The 25,239-nt window shown below is 40.4% G+C and overlaps 1 protein-coding gene across 4 annotated transcripts in view; it reads left to right on the top strand.

The window, feature by feature from the left end:
* Positions 1 to 248: 248 nt before the first annotated feature.
* Positions 249 to 25,239, top strand: part of GARRE1 (granule associated Rac and RHOG effector 1) — a 108,503-nt gene continuing 83,512 nt past the window's right edge. For 3 of the 4 annotated variants that reach the window (XM_073307906.2, XM_073307909.2, XM_073307908.2), the window contains exon 1: positions 249 to 343. The gene's annotated coding sequence lies outside the window, so the exon portion shown is untranslated. Of the gene's footprint in view, positions 344 to 25,075; positions 25,154 to 25,239 lie in introns of all 4 variants that reach the window. The other variant, XM_078848124.1, reaches the window with a different exon arrangement.

Below are 25,239 nucleotides of genomic sequence, written 5' to 3'. Positions count from 1 at the left end.
CGGAAAGGAGAAAGGTTGGGGGACAGATAGGAGAGGAGAGATTAAGCCGGACTCCCGCTCCCTAGCCTCTCTGCTTTCCCCTCTCCGCCCCATCCCGGCTCCTCATTCTTCCTCTCCTCCCATTAGCCCCATCTCCGCTCTCTGCCCGCATGCTCCTTCCCCACCTCCCCGGCCCGCCTTCCTCTTCCCCTCCCCACCCCTGTCACTCCCCGGCTCCTCCCGGCCCCGCTCTGCCTGGTCCCTCCCCCCAGCGCCCGGCTGAGGAGCCGCCGTTTCCGGAGTACACAGAGCGGGGCTACTGGCCGTGCTGTGCCGTGAGGGGGTGACTGGCCGTGGCAGGCAGGTGAGCGAGCGGTATGCCCGGCCCCGGCCCAGCCCGGCCCGGCCCGCGGGCTTAGCTGTCTGCTCCCCCCTCCCGCAGCGGCGGCGGCTCCCGGGGGAGGCAGCAGCCCCGCGGCTCGGCAGGCGGGGGCCCTGGTGGGGCGGGGACCGGGGGGTGGCAGGGGCAGCATTAATATCCCCCCCCAGTCATGAGGGGCGAGCCCCTTAAGGGGGGAGTAATCGCCTGGGGGCTGGCGGGGAGCCCCCTGGCTGGGAAGGGGCGCTCATGCGGGGGCTGAGAGGAGCCTCTCTGGAGGGGCCGGGAGGGTTAGGGGAAGCCCCTCGGGAGGTAGCGTCGGGCAGTGGAAGCCCCCAGGGAGAGGCTGGAACGCCCCGGGGCCCCTGCGGGTGGGGCCCCTGCGGGTTGAGCCCCGCCCTCAGAGGGTGGCCCCCGTGCAGCTGCAGGGAGGGAAGAGGGGGGACTGTGGAGCAGCGAAGGGGCTGGGGTGCTATATACATCCCCCCCGCTGACCTGCGTGTGAGAGTTTCGGGTGAAACCGGCAGAGACTGCGCCTGCGGGAATTCCAGGGCACCTTCCTGCTAAATAGTGACCCGGCCCTGAAATACTCTCTGTGAGAGAGTGAGTGAATGTGAGAGCTGCCGCTGCCAGGCTCTAGAGAGGCCTTCTCTAATCTCACTCCCTGGAGTCAGCCTCCCCGAGAGAGGGGAAAACATGATACAGACCCAGAACAATGTAGGCAGAGGATTCTTAGCTCATGCAGGCACCAGCCATGTATGGTTTTATAAACCATTTATCTCGAGCCTTGTACACGTAAAAAGGAGTGAAATTGTGACCACTCTGTTGACTGCAGTTTTAGTCTGTGTCTTACGTTATATTATTTTATATGGTATTAGCTGGTGCTGTTATGAGACTGTGTGACTGCTGCTGTCTTTAATCACAGAAAGGAGCTATGTCTCTTTTGAGCAGTAGAATTCTAAATACATGAATAACTCATTATGTGTAACTAAAGCTTTTCTGAAGTACCTAAACACGAATATCTTAGTATTGACTGTCATTGTAGCTTGCTAAACTTATATCAACTCGCATGAGTTTTATTGATGATTTAAGATTTTTGATCTAATGTGTTAACGATGCCTTTTCAGTTTACCTCACTCAGATTCTGTCAGCTTGAGAAAGTCCTGCTCTGTGGTAGTTATATACTTTGAATGAAAAATTGATAATATATCCAGATATAAATGTAACATATAGTTGTTGGTTTAGATGTTGATACTCTTTCACAACCTAGTCACAAGTATGAACCAGCCCTTATTTTATTAGTAGTAGTAGTTATTTTATTTATTTTTTCTAGAGGAACTTTGCAGCTGTAGATGTTTGGATATTCTGGTCAAGGGTGTGGTATAAATGAATGGTTGACAGTTAAGGAACATGCTTTCCTGTGTATTTTCCGGTACTTCTGGTAAGGCCAGAAATACTGAGACATGAACCTTTCCTGTTGATATTTTGTTATTTCTGATTCAGAACTAGGAAGTGCACAGGCGTGAGGAAATTAGAAATAATGTATACTGGGTTAGCCAGAAGCTTTATTTGAGGTTCAGAAGTTTCGGTCAATTGTTAAGTAATCCCAATTAATGCCAAAATAACTGGTATAAGCTGTATTTTTAAAAAAAATCTAAATTTACACGCTGAAACCATTTGTTTGCTCACTGCACCCTTCCTCAATGCCTTATGCCAATGGTTCTCAACCAGGGATACATGTATCTTTGGGGGTACACAAAGGGGGTACATCAACCAGGGGGTACATCAACTCATCTAGATATTTGCCTAATTTTACAACAAGCTATATAAAAAGCACTAGTGAAGTCAGTACAAACTAAAATTTCATACAGACAATGTCTTGTTTATACTGCCCTATATACTATACACTGATATGGAAGTACAATATTTATATTAAAAAGAAAAGGAGTACTTGTGGCACCTTAGAGACTAACCAATTTATTTGAGCATGAGCTTTCGTGAGCTCACGAAAGCTCATGCTCAAATAAATTGGTTAGTCTCTAAGGTGCCACAAGTACTCCTTTTCTTTTTGCGAATACAGACTAACACAGCTGCTACTCTGAAACCAATATTTATATTCCAATTGATTTATTTTATAATTATATGGTAAAAATGAGAAAGTAAGCAATTTTTCAGTAATAGTGTGCTGTGATACCTCTTGTATTTTTATGTCTGATTTTGTAAGCAAGCAGTTTTTAAATGAAATGAAACTAGGGGATACGCAAGACGAATCAGACTCCTGGAAAGGGTACAGTTGTCTGGAAAGGTTGAGAGCCACTGCCATATTCTTCTAATTTTCCTTATCCTTTTCTCTTCTGGTGTCACTACACTCCAGCCCTCTTTTCTTTCACTTTTCCCTCAACGTCCATCATTCTTAAACACCTTTTCTTCCTTCCCACTCAATGCATCTCTATAATTATCAATCTTCTTCTTTTGCAAAACTAAGGGAAACACATTTTCGTGTCCTGTAAGGTAGATGCATGTGTACACTTCCCTTTACGGGTTGTAGTGATTGCATCTTTCTGTAGTGTCTCTTGTCTCTGATAAAATATGATGTCCATGGAAAAAATATGATCACTGTAGTTGCTCATGTGGGGAAATTGCCACCCTAAAGCAATGTGGCAGAAGACTTGAAAGTACATTTTTCATGGTGGTTCTTGGTGCAGTGTGGGGGGGTATAATCATGGCACCCAGAATACTGTTAGTGACAGCAGATTAAGGGATGATAGTGTGCTTTCCTGTTCCTAAGACCTACGCCTTATCATTACTGATACTATCTCACATATATAAAGCTCCTTTTATTCCAAAGGGTCTCTAAGTACTTAACACACTATACACTCAGATAAATTAATGCACCACTGAAATGCAGATCTCAGATGAAATGTGGAACTCTTTAACAGTGCACAACAATACTACATGACAGTTTAGAACAGGAAGTGGAGAGTATCTTCTTATTATAACTGCAGGGGTAATTGTAGGTAAGTAGAATGTTATTACTAGAGTTGGATGTTAGCCAGGACCCTACCCCAGCTTTTATAAAGAGTGCCAGGAGATCATTAATAACTACACAGGGGGTCAGGACTTTGGTTTTATGTCTCATCTGAAAGATGACTTTTACAGCAGCATGTATAACTTCATTGCAAAACAACATGCTGGGGCTGGTTCAGAGGGCAACTGACCTTATTAGACTTTACAAAATCTAGCGTGTGATAACATCAGATCTTACAGAACAAGATGGTATGTCTAGACTGCAGACAGTGCTGTTTAAACTCAAAAACTCTGCTTAGTATGATAACTTTATAGCCATTGTACAGTTTGCCAGATGGAGGTGTTCTCCAGGTTCACAAGAAGTTACCAATTGCCTTGTTTTATTGGTCCTTTGTTTTTTAATCTTCTGTTTGTATACTTTCGGATAATTTCATGATTGGATGAGTATAGAAATGCATTTTAGTAGGCTTATGTTATAAGAGGCTCTTTACCAATTGCCCTATTTTTCTAAAGGGACTAGTGGAAAAAATATGTGCACAATGCTTCTGTCCACAAATGCCAAATTGATGTTTGAATCACTATTGAGAGGTGCTAGTCTCTCTTTCTAGAGAGTTCTTTTTGACCACCCGCTCTGACTTTGCCAAAACTGAACCAATCCATCTGAAACTTCCACATGCAACTTATCAGACTTGAATTTTTCTGTGAAATTTGAAGCAAATTGGACAAGGTGTCTTGGTGTTTAAAAATGAGGTATTTTCACTTCTTGGGAACATTTTCAAACAGTGTTTTTTATTGTCATATGTAAGAAATGGCTTGTCTTAGATATCAGTTTTGTTTTATTCTTTTGTCTTCAATAAGAACTGATGCTTTGAGAAGTCTAAGAAAATTTGCAGTGAATATCCTATTAAGTGCAGTTGTTTCAAGGTTATAAAACCTTGCACAATGCAAGTTGTGGGCTTCCAAAGTCCTGGATTGGAACAGCCTTACGATAGGAAAAGGGGAGAGGAGGAGGAGGAGGAGAATGAGAATGGAAACAGGAGATATCTAGGGAGTGGGTGTTCAAAAGTGAAAGAATGGAAGGAGAAGGCCATAAAGAAGCACAAGGGCTAATATGTGTATTGCTGAAGAACTGCTAAAATCTGTATATAGGAATAAAAGATTAGTATCTGTGTATATGGGGTGGGAGGAACAGGCCTAGTGTAGGACTTCTAACACTCTAAACAAGATGTGTTATGCAGTAGGAAAGAGATTTTCAAACTGTGGTACACAGGCTGCAATCAGGTGGCACATGGGATGGCTATCATAAGCATCTATTAAACTGCACTGATTAAAACAACAAAGATGGTGTAGTCAGTATGTTTGAGTTTTAAATTAAATTCTCTACAGGTTTGTATGCTGCACTCATGACTATATTATCTGATTGCCATCCAGTATTGCATTAAGTGATGTGAGTAACATCTGTCACATGTTTTTAATCCCTCATCCTCTCCCCAAAGGGAAAAGTGTGTGCATTGTCTTGTTTTGGTAGGATGTTCTTTGTTTGGGTTTATTTTTTTTAAATCAGACTTTTAAAAATATTGGATTTAAAATATTGGTCATCATCAGGGTGGGATGGAATCTCGTAGCTAATATGAGATGATAGCTCACAGATCCTGCTATATGAGAGCTTAATATCGGTGAGGAATCCCGTAATACATCTAATTACAGACTGAATGGAGCAGTTGTGGATGTGTACCTTCAGCTAAATGAGAGGTGAGGAATACAGGGGCTTATGTTTGGAGAAGGAGAAATAAAAAATCTGCCCTTGCTAAGGGAAGTCCACAAAAGGGAACATAGCATTTGTGGAAAATATCTTTTTGCCTAATATTGTATTTATTTAAAAATGTGTTGAATAGTTCTTTGAATCCCTTGGGTGATCTTAAAATGTTTACTTTCACCTTTTTCCTGTAAGCTTAGGGTATGCCCATTCATACTAATAATACTTTACATAATAGCAAAAATGTACAAGGACACTTTTTAAGATGACTCATTGGAAAGATGTGCTAAAATGTACTCTTAAATTGTCACCTTTTCTTGTCTTTCTAATTACTTTTTAAAACTAAATCCCTCTGAAATTAGTGGTAAGTATTTTAATGTTAGCTAAATCTTAGCAAAATTTTTATTGTCTTGGAATATGGACATAATCCTCCCCTGCCATCTTTTGTTTCTTGTTTTTTCCCTTGCTTGTTGGATTTTTCTGGTGGTTTTTGGATAAGTATAACTGTCATTCCCTAAGTTTTCCCCCTTTCCGTTGGTCACTTTTCACTGTGCTATTTGTTTGATTCTAATCTTCCTCCATTTTTGTAAACACATCTGGAGAATACAGATTACATGGAGAATTCAGATAATTGAGGACAAAAACAGGGTACCTTTGAATTTTTTTCCAGGTCTTGGATATGTTGTTCTTTTCTGATGATATAGTGGAGTTTTTTAACTAAAACTTGTTTCACACATTAGCTTTTTTTTTTTTTGGTAGTAGAATGTTGATCGAACTTCCAATTCCAGCACTGCAGTAATTACTTTTGCTTTGTAAATAAGGAGTGTGCTCAATGCCCACAACGGAGTGATACAGTGTGATTAGAGAACATTCCCTGGGGGTTGGTCGAATCTTACATATTTTGGTATTATGTGGAAATAGAAGAGCAGAATCCTGCTTTTGTTTAAATATTTTCCAAACATGTCATAGGGGAAGCTTGTCTTTCTCTTATCAAAATGATGTGCAGCTTTAATGTTCTGTTCTAACATGCTAAGTTTCAGGATGGACTTTTTAAAGGGAGTAATGGAATATTAAAGTTTTCATCTGATGGCCAAAAGGTAGGAGGAGGATAAAAAGATCCAATTGTGACCTTTTTCTTTTCAGTGAGGACCTCGCTACTATGATTCATGCTACAGTTACTTTAGAACTAAATTATTCCAGTGCACTGCATCTTGAATCTATTCTGAAACCAAAGCTGGCAGACAATTTGGTTCATGCTCGTTAAGTGGGGTATCTCACTGTGAGCATATTACACTGGTGCTGCCTGTGGTTTCTGGATGGTATCAAGCATTTCCCAAGACTTACTGGGATGAAGGCAAATTCCTCTGAAGCAGGCCCAGACCTGCAGTGTGTAAGATCAGATCAATGGCTCTGTGGAATTTTTCTTCTTGAGTTAGGCAAGCTCCTGCTCCATCAATACAGATTGTAGATCCTGCAGATGTGGTCTCAGAAAAGATATAGGCAGAGAGTAAAAAGGCATGGAAGTATCCTCAGAGAGAAATAAGGCAAAACCCCTCTGTGTCCAGACCACATGTTCCTTGAAAACCTGTGGCTGAATCTCTGAGGTCTCTAATCCCCCTCATCTTCATGGTCCAAGAAGATGACTGAGTGTTTCATGGCTTCAGGATAAATTGTCTACTACCTATGATGAAAAATATATTGGTTGGTATTTATGATGAACCATTTGGACAAGCAGCAACTTTTGCTACTTTTTAAGTAGCCATAAGCTTATGTGAGCCATTTTGTTGCTTCTTTATAGGAAGTGGACCTTTGCAAACAGACAACATAGGCAAATTCCTTAACGTGGTACTGAAAGATTAATTTATCACTTTAAAAATATTGTGTGTCCCTTTAGGCAAAGATAAACCCCCCCACTTATTTAATACATTCACAGCAGTCCTTTCCCCAACTCTCCATGTTAACTAATATGTAAGACCTGCACACTATAGAGGTTGGTGTTATGCTGATTCTGTAAAAATCAATTTCTTTTTCAAGGAAGGAAATACTGTTATTACACTTAGTGTAAAAACCTAGATTATTTTCATGTAAACAAGTACTTGTTGACTTTTTAAAATTTTTGGCGTAAAACCTCATAACGTGTACAGTTCTCTGCTACCTTAATTCAGTTCCTTGTAGACAACTAAAATCATCCTTATGAGTTATTCATTATTTTAGTCCTGTTTATTTAAACATTCCAGTCATTTCCAGGAGAACAGATTATAATGTCAAATTCAGCATTTTGACCTCATTTCAGGCCCAAAGTGGGGAATGACAGTAAAGAAAGAGTCAGTTGTTTAAAAACAAAACAAAACAAAACATTTGTTATTAGCAATTAGCAATTAATTAGCAAACTTGGTACAAAATTATGAAACATAATTTAAAAGTTCAAGTAGATTTGAATTTAGCATGTATCAATTTAGAAGCTCTTGCATGCTTGTTCTTCTAATTCATATTATCAATACTAAGTGCTGAAGAATTTTTTTTTTCGTATTTAATCTTCAGGGTGAAATAGCAATTTAGGAGTTTGGGGGCAGGAAATAATCTAGTGTGGTAATCTTTGGTCATAAACAGACATTATTTTTGTCCTTGTGGAAAGGTAGTACATTTGACCTGTGCTATTTTAAAATTATTCTATTGCTTGGTTTTGTGGTTAAAAAAGATTTAGGTCTGGTTAAGTGAAATCTATTGCTTTGCAGATGTTGCTGGATGTGAAATCTGTTTAAAACCACTAATGATACACATTTTGTTTTTGTATAGGAATGTCACATTTTTGTGGTGACAGATAGATATGATAGAGTAAATCTGTAGTCAACATACAAGATTTAGTGAGATGTTTTGGGGAAAAGACAGTGTATTTTTTCCTTTGAAGAATTTTTTTCCAATTCATTTTCTGGGATGGTTTATATTTTTATGATGATTGATTAAGCTATGCATGTAGTCAGTTAGATAAATTTTACTAGAATGTGATTCACCCTATAATTACGTATCCTCTGCACATCTCTTAGAGAGGTAACAGAGGCTTTCTTTACTCCACCCTCTTATCTCTCCATATCACAGTGACCATATTTTCAGCTGAGTGCTGGATGGGTTCCCTTCAGATTATAAGGGTGGTTATAAGGGTTTGAACAACATGAGGTGCTTCTGCCACCCCAGGAGTGCTCATTCTGAGCTCCTTCTGGCCTGATGTCAAAAGACTAGGGCTAGAAATCTCTTGGTGACTTCAGGTCAACTCTGAATGCCCTTCTGGAAGGTATGCTTTAGTCAAACATAAGTTACTTGGATCAATACACGGATAACTGTGTGAAATTTAATGGACTGCAACATACAGGTCCCTTCTGGCTTTGAAATCTATTGATTGGTTAAACAGAATTTGGATCTTGGAAATGGCAGTGCAGAAGTCAATTCCTTGGGGAGTGTGTCAGTCCTAGAGCTTGATTTTTATGGCAAGTTAATCCATTTTCAAATACTTTAAATAAAAAGAAAAGGAGTACTTGTGGCACCTTACAGAGCTGTAGCTCACGAAAGCTTATGCTCGAATAAATTTGTTAGTCTCTAAGGTGCCACAAGTCCTCCTTTTCTTTTTGCAAATACAGACTAACATGGCTGTTACTCTGAAACTTTAAATAAAGTTATTCTAGTCCATTTCTGTGTATACATCTTTAAATTAGCATGTGGCAGTGCTGCTCCATTTGATTAAGTACAATACAAAGGTGTGAAATCTTGCCAGTTTTAAGTTTCTTTTGTTGGTGACTTTGGTCACCACTTCAGCCTTTGGTATGCAAAAATGTGGAGTTCTCCATATAGTCCCCTCTGCCCACTCTCCTACTCATTTTTTTGGTTTAGAGTAGTGAGTTCTTATTTTGTGGGCAACTTGATGGCAGAGAGATCCTCTCATGGATCTGCCTTCCCTTATGTTTTGAAATCTTCTAATCTGTGTCTCACCAAAAAGCTCTTAATGAACTACAAGTTTGAGAACCACGGATATAGAGAGGGCCAATCTGTATGATGCTGGTATGACTAAGAGCGATGTTGCCACAGTTGTTTCATGTCAAAAGCCAAACTTTTTTTGTGTGTATGGGGGGGAAAGTTGTATGCAATCTAGACTGAAAAACATAATCAATTAGTAACCATCCACTAGCTGCTGCTCTCTTTACTGTTGCATTTTTTGTTTCCACTGACGTGCTTGCCAGTTTCTTAAAAACAAACTTTCTTTGTAAAAGCTGTTGCAGTTACAAATGCAATACTAATAAAAGGCAATACACGTGACTTATGGGGATTTGGAAAACATACATTTTTTCCAAGACATTGGTGTAAAATTACAAAGAAGAGGATACTATATAGATAGAAATAATTAAATACAGTATTTAAATTTTAATATTTTAAAACATAACTGTCAACAGGAAGTAGTAAATCCATATTCTGTTTTGAAGTGCTTCAGCAGACACAGGGCATTTGTTTTTCAATAGTTTCTTTTCTCTTTGGAACGTAAATGTGTCTTGTCCACCTGGTTGCCTCCTCTTACTTTGTTTTGGAGTGAGAGAATTGAGTGTCTGCTATACTGGTCTCCTTTTGTTGTCCCTGTTAACTTACATGAGAAAATACAAGTAGTTATGGTACAGTGCAGAGTGAGGGTTTGTGTACACCTGAAAGTTGAACAGAGTTCACTATACTAATATAGTTAAAGGAGTACAGCCCTCACTAGTATAGAGGCAATATACTATGTGTATCCCTAATACGAAGAGGAATAAGCTATATAAGTATAGGGCACTTTTATGGCAGTATAATTGCATCTACGCTAGCTAGGGGTTTATGGATTGTGACGTTACCCACGGTACAAGATGGACTATTGAACCACAGTGTCCCCTTAATTCTCCAGCCTGGGATACCTTTTACAATTCTTTGCTAGTAAACAACAAACCCCTCCAGGCTCTGTTCACTCACAGCCATTAGCATGCAAAGGCATATCCAGCAAAATTACATGAATGCTCTCCCAGCCACTAAGGGTGGCGCTCAGAAATTCTTAGCCCAGCCTCTCACTCCAGAAATGTGCATCTTGCACTCTCCAGCACACTACTGAACAGAGCACGCTCATTAAATAGTTTCATTTTTATCAAAGAAAATGATTGTCACAGCCCTTGTTAATCTGAGTAGCGATTCGCCAGACACTTCAGCGAAAACACACTGGTTTAGATGAAACATTAAAACAAGTTTCTTAACTAGAGAAAGATAGATTTTAAGTGATTATAAGTGAAAAGGCATAAAAGTTAGAATTAGTTCCAAAAGAAATAAAAGATACGTTACCAAGCAAAATAAGATTTGAAAGCAAAAAATGGTTTCTCACCCAAAAGCTCAGAGCAGTTAATACTAACTAGAAAGCCTTCCAGTTCGGACCTTCCCCCCCACAGTTCAGTGATGGTTCTTTGTCTTTCAAATGCTCTTGCTGCCATGTGTAGAGAAGGGGGAAAAGGGGAAGCCATGGTCTCTTATTTTATACCCTCCTCCTCTCCTTGAGGAATACCCTCCCCCTCTCTGATGGGGTGCAGACAATCAGTCTAAGGTGTACATGAGATTCAAAGCATCTTTCAGGTGAATTGTAAATTTCTTGTTCATATCTTCTGTGTACGTGATGTTTGGGATGTCTCGGGGATGACATGCAAATCTTTTGTTTATAGTCCCCCCCCGATGTTTTATAACACTTGTGGTCAGTTCTTTCTTGAAACTGTGGAGCTAGGCCGTCTGCATTCCCCAGAATTAAGTGTCAGTAGCAAACGTATAGCAAAATCTCATAACTCCATATACAATGTTGATGCACACATTTTAACATGACAATAATGTTAATCAGATAATGACTTTTCAAATGATCCCTCATAAGGCATACTTTGTACAACATATATCATAACCATATAAAAGTGGTGAATAAGGGATACAGGATATTACTTGGGGTACATTGTGTCATACCAGTATAACTAAATCACATCCTGATTTGTGGTTATACTGTTAGAACTTGCAAATGGAGAACCAGGCCTAAGTATTCTGCTAAGGGATGTGTGTGAAAGTATATGTTAAAGTACTGCATAAAATTGCATGAGGCGGCTGGTGGTGCATTTTAGCATACTTGGCACACCATAATTCTTATGCCTAGTGTTTAGTTTTACCTTGAAATTTCTTTCATGGAGCAAGCTCTGGCACATTATTGGTTTGAGACAAGCAGAGGAGTGGCTTGACAGAAGTTGTAATTTATTTGCACTGCATGGTATCTTGGGCAGATAACAAACCTGTTGAATGCATGAGACATTACTAGGCCTGAAATAGTCCACATCTGATGACCTTCAGGGCTTGTTGCAAGACTCATCTTATTTTCTCAAGCTGTTGAAAATGATGGGGAAATGTAATTGTAGGAGGGGGAAATTGTCTGATGGGGCGGGGAAAGGAATTTATGATGGGTTAACTTAAAAATACACGTGTAGCAAGTTCATTATGTCAAGGACACCTAGAGTATAGATGGATGCCAATTTTAGCAATTCCGTAAATAGAAATGCTATTATTTCAGAGACCACCTCCTTACGTAAGAACTGCCCTCCTTATATTTAATATTCAGACATTGGTGCCTTGTAGTTTGTTGCATGGGAAGACTAGTTCTTTGTTTTTTAATTATGAAAAGCAGTTTTTTCTCAAACTGATCTCAGCCAGTTCTTCCAGATGGATTGCGTTGCCTCAGTGCTCACGGGAGGCAGACTAGAATGGTCGGTTGGAAGCAGTAGTGGTGCAGGACTCACCCCTGTGGCGCCTCCTGCTGGTCATCCAGGGAATTAGCATTCCAGCCTCGAGTGCCCTCTGCCGGCTGGTATCCCACTGCCACTGGGTCCCGAGTCCCTCCTGGACCACGGTGTACCCCTTTCACGCTGGGGTGCTGCCACCAGCAGTACCCCACACGGATCTGGGTCTCCCCTCCCCAGGGAACCTGCAACCCTCTACTCCCACCTCACCTCAGTCTATGGCCACTGCCAGTCATCAACTAGCCCCCATTCCCCGGGGCCAACTGAAGTGTAAGCGCCACTCATCATAGGCAAGGGCGCTTTGGACCTGCTGCCTCTGCCTACCCCTTGGGCTGCCCTCTGCAACCCCAGTACCTATTTGGCCTTACACTATGCCTGCAGCCTGGGGGGTTTTCAGGCTGGAGCTCCCCAGCTACTCTGGCCTTCCCCCAGCCCTGCTCCACCTCAGCCACCTTAGTATGCTCCCAGCAGCCAGGTCCCTCCCTCGCAACAGGCTAGAGAGAGAGTTCTCTGCTCCTGACTTCACTGGCTTTTATAGGGCCAGCTGGGTCTGTTTGGGGCGTGGCCACAGCTGAGTCTGCCTCCCAGGCAGGAGTGGGTGACCACCCCGCTACAGAAGCCCTGTGTCATGTATCCGGGCAGAGTTCCTCTGGGCTGCGACCAGTGGCTCCCTTGATGCCTTTGAGGAGCAGTGGGCGCTGTCTGGGGTTCTCTGCTTGGTGTCCCCATCCGGTATCCTTGTTTTGAACCTATGACCTTCACTGTTTTTCATTAGTTGTCCCCCGCATTTATTTGGTCCCTGGGTCCAGTGCTCCCTCCTGCTGAGTGGAGGGGGTCCTATAGCAGTGGGCGGGCTTCCACCCGCTCACTTTCCGGAACCCAATAGGTACAGAAGCCCTGTGGCAGAAATGCCTGCCTACTGACCTTTTTACAAAACACTTACTCCCTCTCCAAGTTTTTTGGAGTTCTCAAATCCATTTTTTCTTCAAAATTTACTGAGATGGTGAAGCTGACTTTGTATGAAGGCTATGGGAAGAAAGGGTATCTAAATAGTCACTTCATAGTTGTGACGAGGTACACTCACCTCGCACTGGACGGGGAAGGATTATCCGTACATTGTGGGCTGAGGAAGCCATGTTCCCTCATCTCTACTGGGCATGCTCCAAATGCACTAGCATAAAAGGGAGCAGCTCAGCTCAGTTGGGGCTGACCACCGGAGAGGAAGGACACTCACTGCAGGCCCCAGCCAAGGATCAGCCGAAGCCCGAGGCTGTGGGAGCTGGAGATGCCGCAACTCAGGCAAATGCCAAAGTACCCACAGAGGCCTTGCAGAGTCCAGAGTTGCTGGGGACAGTGCAGACCAGGGAACCCAGAGACAGCAGAGATGCCCAGACCGCATCAATGGAAACCATAGTAGGAAGCAGCCCAGGGGAACTAGATAGTGGCCCCTTTAGTGAACTGGATTTTGAGGCAGCGTGTTTCGGTCGGACCCCACTGCTGACTCAGTGGCGTGTGCTCCTGCCACTACCTGGGCTAGGGCCCAGTGGAGAGGGAGGGTCCAGGCTCCCCTACCAAGGCCATCATGTGCCCCTCCCCCCCCTTTTGTGCATGGCGGCCACTAGGGCTTACTCCCTCACAGACAGGAGCAAACATATTGACTTTGGCCACTAGGCCTTACTGCCCTGCGGACTGGGGCAAATCTGTTGCCTCCGGCCATTGGGTCACATTGCCCTGCTAAGAGGGGCGAGTATATTGACTCTGGCTACGGAGGCATAGATGCAGGTTACATACTCTCCACACCTAAAACCTAAGGGAGACGGGGCACACTTGCCCCACACTGGATGGAGTCCCCCCCAGCCCTGTCACAATAGTTAACATTTTATTCTGTTGTGACCCTAAAAGATTACACTGGTAAAGAACCCTTCACCATCCCTTCATTTAACATTTGAGAAGCTTAAAACTGAGATAAATTGTGGCAAGGCCCTTCAGGGTACAATATTGGGTGTGGTATAAAAATCTAGATAGGTTAGGAGGCTTTCTGTCAGTCTGGAACCACTATTTTCCAGGAACTTTAATAGTATAGACTTTATTTTCTTGCACTATTAAAACACTTTTTTTTGTTAGAGGTAGATAAATAACACTTCTTACCAGTAAAAATGTGCTGTTTTGTCCAAGTTGTGGAGAAAGGAATGTACACTTAAATGGAATCTACATACTTCAATCCTGGAGGCAAAGAAAGGCCAACAATGTGAAAGGCATCGAGACAAGTCAGCGGAAGAATTTCTTTTCCAGACACAAGAAATACATACGCATTAGATCAGACCAACTAGCTCTACATTTTACTAGTGACTATGCCAGTTTAAATGATTTAATGACCTGTACATAACCACTGTTCAATATACAATGGAATGTTCAATTAGTTTTGTTACAGTACAGGATCTAGAAATATTATTTTAATTTTAAATCTAATTGCATTGATTAGATGCAGAAAGGATAATTCTTCTTTTAGAGAAGAGACCTAGACTTCACTTGAAATATTGTTTTTAGTTGCGGGGTTGGAAAGAAAAACAAACAAACCCCTGTCGTTATTCACTTTACTTGCCAAATCCACAATTTTCTTGCTCCCTTCTTCTGCTGAATCCAGTCACCCTCATTTACCTATGTCCCTCCTTTTTTCCCCCTTGCACTTCCTCTTCTTATTCCTTTCTCTGTCTTTCATTTTAATGAACACCTAAAGATTTTTCAGGTTTCCTCCCAATTTTAATCCCAGATCTCATAATTAATCACCTCTTCTGCTATTGGGTCCCGGGTTCCTCACGCATCTCCCACACTGCTGGTTTCTGTTCTGCTGGTGACCCTTTCTGTTGATGTTTGCTTCTCCTTCTGTATGTTAATCAGATAGAGAGAGGTCTGGAACATTAGCTGGGAAATGCAAAAGCAAAATTTACCAACTTGAAGTTGTAGGAGGATTTCCTACCATTTTATACTGGTATTGGTATGGAGGTTAGTGATATCTTTTCTTCATTCTTTTTCCTTCCCTGCATCGAGGGAGCGCTCTTTCGCCTCCCGCACAACCAGGGTGTTTGTGTAGTAGAGTGAGAGAAGCTCTTGGTCTGTCATACCAAAACATTTTGATCACTGTTACTCCCATTCATGGCTTAATTTGAAATTGCTGCTATTACAATAATTCTATAAATGAATGAGACCCAGTAATCTGTTCGGGATTTTCTTCCATTGTCTGTTTTTAAATATCTAAATACAGAAGTTGGGAGATTTAAATTCTCCCACTATTGAAAAGTTTTTAAAAGCCACAAATTTTACACAACATAAATGTGCTGCCTTGTTTGGTTGTGCAGCAGCAGTTATACTATTTCTACAAAGGTGACATCAGTGATGCTGGAACACAGTCAAAGTGTAGGCATGGTAAATTTTACATTAGAAACATAAGCAGGGGAATCAGTGCTTGCCTGTTTGTTTTTTCCCATCTGTCTGGGGAGAAAGAGTAACGGAGGAGTTAGTTTTAATAAGTAAGGTGGAAATAGGAGACTGAATTTAAATTCTAGTGGCAGGGAATTCATGTTTTCCCAAACTTTTTTATTCTGTGGCAGAATCCCACTGCATGGTTTGTCTTCAAGCAGCCGCAGAATGCAGTTGTTGCATAAGAAATTGTTTCACTCTGCTTCTTTTGGGACATAGGTGGAAAAAGCCATTCTTTAACTGCCTGCTTCAAATATTTTATCTTCTCTCAGCTGGAATGTAGGTGAAAATGCCAGCGGCAGAAGTAGCAAACACAATCCATTGCCACTAGCAAGAGCTCTTCCTCCTGCCCAAGCTCCTGTACTGCCAAAGCCAATGAATTGTGTCTATGTTGTTGTTCTGTCACTAGCACTTCCACCTATATTCCAGCAAAAAAGAAGGTAAAGTATTTGAATACAGTGAGTGTAGTAATTGAGAGAAACATGCTCTGTACAGGGATGGACTTAGGGTCTGTAAGCATACACAGTTCCTTGAGGTGTCATTGCCAAAGCCTGTCTTGCTCCTATTTAATAGTCAGGTGTATACCGAAGGAAACATTTTTTTATATATATTCAAAGATTTTACTACTTTTAGAGAGGCCAAGTTACATTCGAAAAAATTGATCGGTTGAAATGGAAAAAAGTTCATGAACTCGGGATGAGTGTGACTCATATGCAGCACAGTCCAGTGCAGGGACACCTCAACTACATTTAAAAGAGACAGAAACCAGTTTTGACCTTTTTGCAGCTGGTTTAATTAGTTATTCCTTCCCTTAGCTGTGCAGATTCTATTTGCTAGCTGTTTTTTCTTGCTAAGTTTAATGCATTTAATTCAAAGTACCTATAAATAGGACACTTGATAAAGAAGGCATATATTGTCTCTCAAAGCAGTGTTCTTTAGAACATTTTAGAAATAAATAAAAATTAACTAGCCCTGTGGCCTGGTAGTGAGTAGTGCTCAATGCTTTGATGAAAGAAATAGAAACTTCATTTGTGGTTTCTTACTTCCTGGAGTAAACATGCTGTGCTTCCATAAGGGTGGGAGAAGAGGAAATACCTGTGCCTATGGAGCTGGGTACAGAGTGATACTGGGGTAATGAAGAAATTTTCATTAAGATCAATTCGGCTGTAGTATGGTAGCAACTGTGCCAAGTTTCTATGGAGATTGAAAGGGATTGAAAGTGGCAGACGCTCAGGAGCGTTGAGGCAGGAAGAGATTGAAAGGCCTCACTTCACATTTAAAAATTCTGACTGCTTCCTTTAAAAAAAAAAAAAATATCAACAACTTTCAATAAAGCATTTGAGATTGTTGAACCCATTGTTAGCTTACTGGACACTGAAGCATTACATTGGCTAGGATGTCTTGGGAAATGGAATGAGCCATTCATCACTACTGGGAGATGCATTTTTATTTTTTAAAAATATTTTTGAGGGTGTTGTATATTAAAGTGATAGCATCTATTTTGGTTGCAAAATCTAATTATTCAGATCATATTTACAAAATTCCAAGTATCTAAGTTCTAAAATTTTCAACAATGGAGTGGTCAATTTTCAAAAAGCCACTCTTTTTGGTGCGTATAGTAACTGTGCTCCTGAATTGAAAGCAGAGCAAGAATATTCTTCCCACTGCTTGATATTTCAGAATTGTATAAATGTTGTACATCAGTATTTGCAAGCGCTACTTTATGATTTAAGAGAATGCTTTGTTTTGATTCTTTATTTTATTTTTAGCCAAACCTAAGACACAAATTGTTATGTCCCACCTATCCCTAGGATTGCCAACTTTCTAATCAAACAAAACTGAACACCCTAGCTCCGCCCCTTCACCTAGGCCTGGTTCACTACATTCCCCCTCCCTCGGTGACTTGCTCTTCCCCACCCTCACTCACTCTCACTGGGTTGAGGCAGGGCTTTGGGGTGCGGGAGGGGGTGAGGGCTTTGGCTGGGAGTACGGGCTCTGGGGTAGGGCTGGGGATGACGGGTTTAGGGTGCAGGAGGGGGCTCCAGACCGGGGTGGGGTGGGGCTAAGGGACTCAGAGTGAGGGAGGAGGCTGCGGGTTGAGGCAGGGGTTGTGATGTGGGAGGGGGTGAGGGCTTGGGGCTGGGGGTGCACTTGCTGGTGTGGGGATCATTGTTTTGGTTGCTCACTCTATCTCCCTTTTCTCATTACACTACCCTAATAGAAGACCAACATATCCAGCTAACACTTCAGGGAATGCATTGCCAGTCAGTCATTAGGAAATGTTTCAAACAATGTTCAGTAGTAGATAGATATCTTCCCTGTAAAGGTAGAGCATTTCTCCACCATCATTATTAGTTATTTTTCTTCTTGCTTTGAGTGAACCATAGTAGCCTTGAATCTTTGGTTTTCTCACGTGCAGGTGTAATGTAGTAACAGTTAAGTCATACCAGCAGCCTCTTAAACTATTTTTAACTATTGTGTAATTATAGGCACACACCTCACATTATTGAAGGTTTAGTTCATCTTATGCCTCAGAATCCAGCTTTTAATCTTCCAGCCCATATTTTGTTCTCTACTTACTTGCCAAGAAAGTCTGGCTCCATTAATCATAACACTTAAAAGAAGTATGAGATACATTCCCCAATATGGGATATGCAGAGATACACAATATTTCTGGGAAATCACTTAAAATGGATGTAAACCTACAGTATAGTGTATGTAGAAAAGAACTCAAACGCAATTTAAAGAGCTACAGCAAGTTGTTGATATATAAAATTATGGTATTATACTTGGGAATTCATTTTTTACAACAAATGAGAGAAATAATTGTTATGCAACTTAGAAACTATATAAGCTTAGTTCATTTAAGTCTGGGATGAGCTGGAGTGAAAATATGTTTGGGTGTTTCAAGCAGGACTTCAGAAGCTATTCCTCTCATTTCTGTACTTTCATATAAAAGCTTGGAATAATATGACACCACTTTTCAAATAATTAAGAGCTGCTCTTGACAAGTAATTTTGTATTTAGTTTTTGTTCATTGAGCAATTTGTTGGAGACAAGGATGGTGCGAAAACGCGATATAACTTGAGACACTTTTTAGAGCAGTTATTGAAGGACCACTGGAAAATGACAGGTTTCAGAGTAACAGCCGTGTTAGTCTGTATTCGCAAAAAGAAAAGGAGTACTTGTGGCACCTTAGAGACTAACCAATTTATTTGAGCATAAGCTTTCGTGAGCTACAGCTCACTTCATCGGATGCATCCGATGAAGTGAGCTGTAGCTCACGAAAGCTTATGCTCAAATAAATTGGTTAGTCTCCTTAGGTGCCACAAGTACTCCTTTTCTTTTCACTGGAAAATGGGAGATTTGTTTGTTTTGCATTTTAAACACTATCATCCCCTCTTTAGAAGACTAAAGATTTCCTCCCCTAAAGTCTTTTTTTTAATTCGGCAAGTGATTTTCTTAATGTGATTAAAAACCGTCGTAATTTTATCATGAGTCTAGAGCAGTGGTTCTCAACTCTGGTCCACCGCTTGTTCAGGGAAAGCCCCTGGTGCACCAGGCCAGTTTGTTTACTTGCCGTGTCCGCAGATTAAGCCGATCGTGGCTCCCACTGGCTGCGGTTCCTCGCTGTAGGCCAATGGGGGCTGCGGGAAGGGCGGCCAGCACATTCCTGGGCCTGTGCCGCTTTCTGCAGCCCCCATTGGCCTGGAGCGGTGAACCGCGGCCAGTGGGAGCCGCGATCAGCCGAACCTGCGGACGTGGCAGGTAAACAAACCGGCCTGGTGCGCCAGGGGCTTTCCCTGAACAAGCGGTGGACCAGAGTTGAGAACCACTGGTCTACAGATATTTGGTGTTTTTTCTTAAAGCCTCAGCTCTTGCAGGCATGAGATTATGAGAATCTCAGCTTTTTTTTTTTTTTTTTTTTTAAAGTTTCTAGTCCTCCTGGCTGTAGGGAAGAAAAGCTTCAAGTGTAGACCCCAAAGACTCAAAAACCAGAAGGCAAATAGAAAGAACTCCAAATATATTATGTTTTAAAATCTCATGATATATTGGGTACTAACTTATAATATTTGAATGCTTGAGATGGACAATGCTATATTTCAAAACGCAGAAACAAAATATTAACATCTTTATTGTTACTGGTTTCCAGTCCATTTCTAAATCCAACTCAGGGATGCTGCTATGTTTTATTCAAAATGCCTCATGGACTCATTCCTCTCCAATTTAAATTATATTCACCTATACTCTTCAGCCTGTTTGCTCTATTTACTCTTCTAGCCTTGGTTTCCTTACCTTTCGCTGCTGGAGGCCGTTCTCCTACTCTACCTACTGCTTTTTATAAAGAAATTTCACCCTTCTCAAATCTTGTCCCAAATCGTTGGCTCAGAAAGCAACGAACTAAAAATAAATTTTACCTACCAGATTTTCAATTAAGTTCTAAACTTAAGCTGTTTGGTTTTCTAAAAATCTGATATCCTAAGGTTTTCTCCTGTCTTAGATGGAGAATGAAAGCTGAAATAGCAGTTTTAAAAGTCACAGCTGTATTGACCTAGGATGCCATGCCCAAAATGGGATGGAAGGATGAAATTGTAGACAGAGTGCATGGAACAAACGTCAGTGATATTTATTGAGACGTTAGAGCTGTGAATATAGATTATTATAAAATATACTATGTAATCTTTAAACATTTTTTACTAAACTCTTTGTGTCTTGGTATTTTATTGGGAGTCAAACGATCCCCCTTTCCTGGTTTTGCTTCTGTGATCAAATCATGTCATTCAGCTATGTCCAAAACACGTGCAGTTAAGCAACCTTGTGAGCTAGTGGGGACAGTTTGATTGTAAGAAAGCTTCTATACTGACCACTACTTTAACTAACAAATAGTGTAGATGTAAACTGGTGTAGTTTTGAGAGCCTGGATACAAGGATGAGGGGAACACTCGAAGTGCATCAAGATAATTAATGCATAGTTTCTGAACTCAGTTAATTTAAAATGAGTACAGTGGAAGTCACTTGTATTGCGCAATCAATGTATGAGATTATTGTGCCAGTCACTTATTCTTGGACACAATGGGTAGGCATTCATGCATAATGGAGAAATCATTGTCCCTTCTCCACAATGTAGCTGTAGGGAGCTGTGCTCTATGGGTCTTCATCCACAGCACACTGAAGGGAGTGAGGTGGAGGGTTGGCATATGGTTGGTGAACTTGAAACAATGTAAACCCTCTGAATATAAACCTACCACTGTGTTGTGAGTGGAGGGCAGGGATGCCGCAGACACCACAACAGCCTTGAGACTACATGAATAATGGGAACAGCTCTTTTGGTGTTTCTGTAACCTTTGGAGGAAGGATTCCTTCCCCAGGGAGCACTCAAGCCAGATTACTTGGGTTTGAGTAGCAGGAGACAAAATATGGACCTAAAAATTCCTTTAATACCTTTTCAGCTCAAATTAGGTAAAAGGGAGAATTAGTGTTGATGACATACAATTCAGGGGCCAACCAAGGACCTTAATCCAATTAGTGCAAGAAATTGCATTCTACTAAACCAGATGATCAGTGCACAAAATAGTAAAAAAGAGGATCTTTAACAGATTTGCATAAAGACTTGTAAGTATTTGCCATTGAGACTCTATTGGAGATGGTCAGGAGAGGAATTCCACTGCATAATGAAAAACCTACAACTAACAAGACTATAAGCTTAATGGCTACAAATATGCACTAACTATACTTAAATCTTCGGGAATTGTTTTTTTTTGCAAAACCAAAATGCAACATATGCAGTTCTAAATGTTTGTGTGTTAAATGGTGTGTTTTCAATAAAATGCAAACAAGTAAAATGAACCATAATATTGGAAAGTCTCTTTGCAGTGAAGTCTTTTAAATTCTAAAAATAGAATAAAATAGTCAAACTCAAACTTAATTCAAAATTAAAATCTTCCTCATTGTGAGTGTAGGGTCACAAATTCTAAAATACTTAGTGCATTCTGATGTAGGAACTGCAGTCCACAGCAGAAGAGAATATTTAATTTTAAAAAATGCGAGAAGGTTCGTGAAATGTGTGCTAGAAATAGAAAATAAGATTAGAGGTTATGTTTCAGGCATGGAGCCTTCTCTGGTCTCTAGGGGGAAAAAATAGAACAAGGTTGCTTCAAGGTCTGTAGCCTGAGGGAGGAAGGGGGAAAAGGCACTAATAAGGGCTAAGCTGAAGGGTAGTCTAGGGAATTAAAAAAAAATAAAATAAATTGATTACTGTTCTTGTATGTTGCATCACCGTTCCTCCCATCATTTGTTGGTATTTGTCTTGTCGAGTTGTAAGTTTTCCTGAGCAGAAACCTGTCTATGCATTTGTATGGTAGATGCAGTTGTGATTGGGCTCTTGGTTGCTACTGCAAAACTAATAATCTTTGTGGCTGAAAGATTATTTTTGAAAAATCTAGTTTTATTTAACAATTTAAAAATACAGTTCAGGCCAGATCTATATACTTGAAACTTGTGCCAGTATCCTAATGTCACTTCCGGGGTGTGGTGTGTGTCTGACATTTTTATACTGGCAAAGCCCTACTGTAGACACAGTTTTACTGGCAAAAAAATGCTTTTGTCAATGTAACTTATTTCATTTGGGGGGAAAGGATAAGCTGTTGCAGCAGAAGCACATTTTTGCTGGTATACATGAGGAGGATTTGTTGGAATAGCTATATGAGCAAACATTTTCTACTGTAGACCTGGCCTTAAATGCTGACAAAGCATTGTTTTTAAAATGTACTTGATATGTCAACTGGTATCAGATAAAAGGAGACCATGAAGAAATATTAATAATCTTCTTAACATTGCAATATTCATTAACAAAGCTACCATGAAACTTAGCTAATTAGATATACAGATCTATTATTCTGTTGGTGTGAATGCATAGTTCCCAGTAACATTGGAGTTATGTGCCTATAGATCTTAATTTTCAGCAAGCTCTGATTTAATAATTTAAGCTTTCAGAATATTCAGTCTTTGGTACAGTCACTTGTCTCTAATCAACAGACCCCATCTTGTTAGGTTAGATTACTAAATCTATTTATTAAAAGTTAATCTTTTAAGGGTAACGCAGCAGTATCTTGTGGCTTCTACTGGGGGAAAACTTAAGTTACACAGCTTGAGTCAGAAATGAAGGCTTAAAAGTAACATGAGGACAGATCATGCCTTCCCTGATCTGCTTGTGGTTCACCTCCATGATATGGTCCGTGCCCCTCCACCAACAAGGTATGGGGAAACCCTCTCTTTGTGGGCCCAAGGTTGCACTTTTGGGACTGGAGAAGTCTGGGGAGAGGGGAAGTGTTCACACTGCTGTGGCCTTTCAGAACTTAAACTCTGGTTATATTGCCTTTTCTGTCTAGCTCCTGCCAGGGACTCAAGGAGCTAAAACAGCAAGGGGCATCTCTATAATGGCACCAATGGAGCAGCTGAGCCAGAGTGTGGGAAGGAGGCCTTTCTGGGGGGAGGTGTCACTGGGGTTACAATGGATGGGGGCATAGGGCCTCCTTTCTGATCCCTTGGGCTACCCACCGATTCTCTTGGGATTGGCCATTATGGGGGATGGATTTTCTGCAAGTGGGCAAACTGCTCCCCACCCCCACAGGACAAGAGATTACCCTTGTTGGGGGTATCCTTGCAGAGATTTCCCCTAAGGACATCCCTGATAGTTTTATTTAAATTAGTATTTCTTTCCACTGATATTTGTGACATTTCTTGATATAATTTTTTGTCCCAATATGTTTTGATATGGGGCTAAGATTACATATAATTGTTTGAATTGTTCATACTAGATGTTTAAATTAGCACACCAAATGATCAAAGGCTTTTCTTTGGAAAGATCAAAAGTACAAAACCAAAACTCAATAACTACTGCTGTCCCACCGGTATAAATCTTCAACAGGCCATGTTATGCCCTCATTTACAACTAGGCAATCTTGTTATTTTGCACATGTGAACTAATAAGAACTTAAAAGCAATTATGTCAACCAACCACAGGAATGGAATTGAGCATGTTCTCTTATGGCCTTGTTGACTTTGACTGACTAACAGGAGTGAAAAAAACAGTATAAATTTGGTTTTGTCACTAAAGTTAGCTGTCTGAATATGCAGAGGGAACAGATCTGTTGAGTAAAATAATGCCACTTAATCACTTTTCAGAGTATAACCATCCTATCAGATCTGTTTCTGTAGATAAAGCCTTGTTATATACTCATTTGCCATACATGTATTAACTGTTATAAATTATTTGTGACGTTGATAAGATTTATTGCCAAACTGTTATTACTTTCAGATACAGCAAACTGCTACTTCTGTAAATTAATATAGGTAGCTGTCTTGATAGTTTGTAATGTAATAGTAAATATTTATAGAGTTCTTCAGAGGGCAAACAAAAAAGACTATATTCAAGAATGCTGATTTTTAACTCTGGAGTATATTTAGTCTCTCTTAAACAAACCAACCCCAACACATTAGCACTTTTAAGTGACCTTTTAATGATTGCTATACGTCTTTCCATACCCAGTACTTTATGCAGTAGCTTAACACCTTAAGCTAGAAAAGTTATGCGTGCTGCTTAGATATGTCAGCTGAATTCCATGTATGCTTTTGTAAGCAAACAGCTGTTATAATAAGTACTGTACTTTCAAATCCTTCATATTCTTTACTGGGCTCTGTGCTAATTCTGGAAAATGAGAATTATTTTTCTAAAGTGGGACTTCAGTTTTTTATAAAGTTCACTGTGTTTTGTTGTGAAATAAATATTGTTTTCCTGCTTCTCTGAAAATTGCAACAAATCAGTCATTATCTTTTTAATATTAACAATGTTTAACTTGTTTTTAATCTCAAAGTAAATTAAATTAAAATGATAAAGAACATGTAAACAAAGTCCACCCAAAAAAGAAAATGAGCAAAATACAAACGCATGTATTAAATTCCTAAAAACACAATATATGTATTACAATTATGTAAATATAAAAGAATCCCCCAACAGTCATAACGCAGTGTGTATAACTTCATATATTGTTTAAAGTTGACATTCGGTACTTCTTTGTGCACATACTGTGTGAGCACAGGATAACAAATTAATGCCATGGTGTAAAATAGGAAACAGTATTATGAAGCTATTAATAGAAGGCACTACTTATTGAAGTCTCAAAGATTTAATCTATTACACTTCTGGGAAACATGGAATGAAGCTCGCTGGCAAACAGTCTTGCCAAAGAAGGTTTAGGGAGCCTCTTGATCTACAACACTTATCTTTTATTCTCTTTTGTTCATTATATCATTAATTATGTTTGTGGGAATTTGAGCATCTCTAGCAAGGATATTTTAGTTATCTGCAGGAAAGCAAGGAGAGGGATCAGATGAGCACAAAGCATTGGTTTTTTTTATGGGAGAGGGATTATGGTCTTGCAAAATAGTAATACGTTGATGACTGTGAACTTCTCATTTTTGTTTTCTCTTAAATAGTTGGAATCTGGGCTCAAAATTTGATTCAAACGTTATAAATTAATACGCAATGTTCTCTAAAGTACTGGAGTGGCTTTTATGTGGGTTTAAGTAATATTTGCTTTTTAAAATCTCGACTGTTTGTGACACTTTCTTTTTAAATCCTAGCTCTTAATGAGGAGAGCAGCATATGTTGAGGAGAAGCAAGGAACTTTTTTGTAATGAAAAATGAGGAATGCTTGTGAGGTATTCATACTACTATTGTCAGGGGTTTAATCTCTGAAATCTCAGGCTTCTGTGTCACCCAATAGTACCTTCATCAGCTGTTGAAG

The sequence above is a fragment of the Lepidochelys kempii genome, chromosome 12 (assembly GCF_965140285.1).
Source record: "Lepidochelys kempii isolate rLepKem1 chromosome 12, rLepKem1.hap1, whole genome shotgun sequence".
NCBI classification, from domain to species: domain Eukaryota; kingdom Metazoa; phylum Chordata; order Testudines; family Cheloniidae; genus Lepidochelys; species Lepidochelys kempii.
Note: the sequence above shows the minus strand (reverse complement) of the source record. Positions and strands in the feature narration are given on the sequence as shown.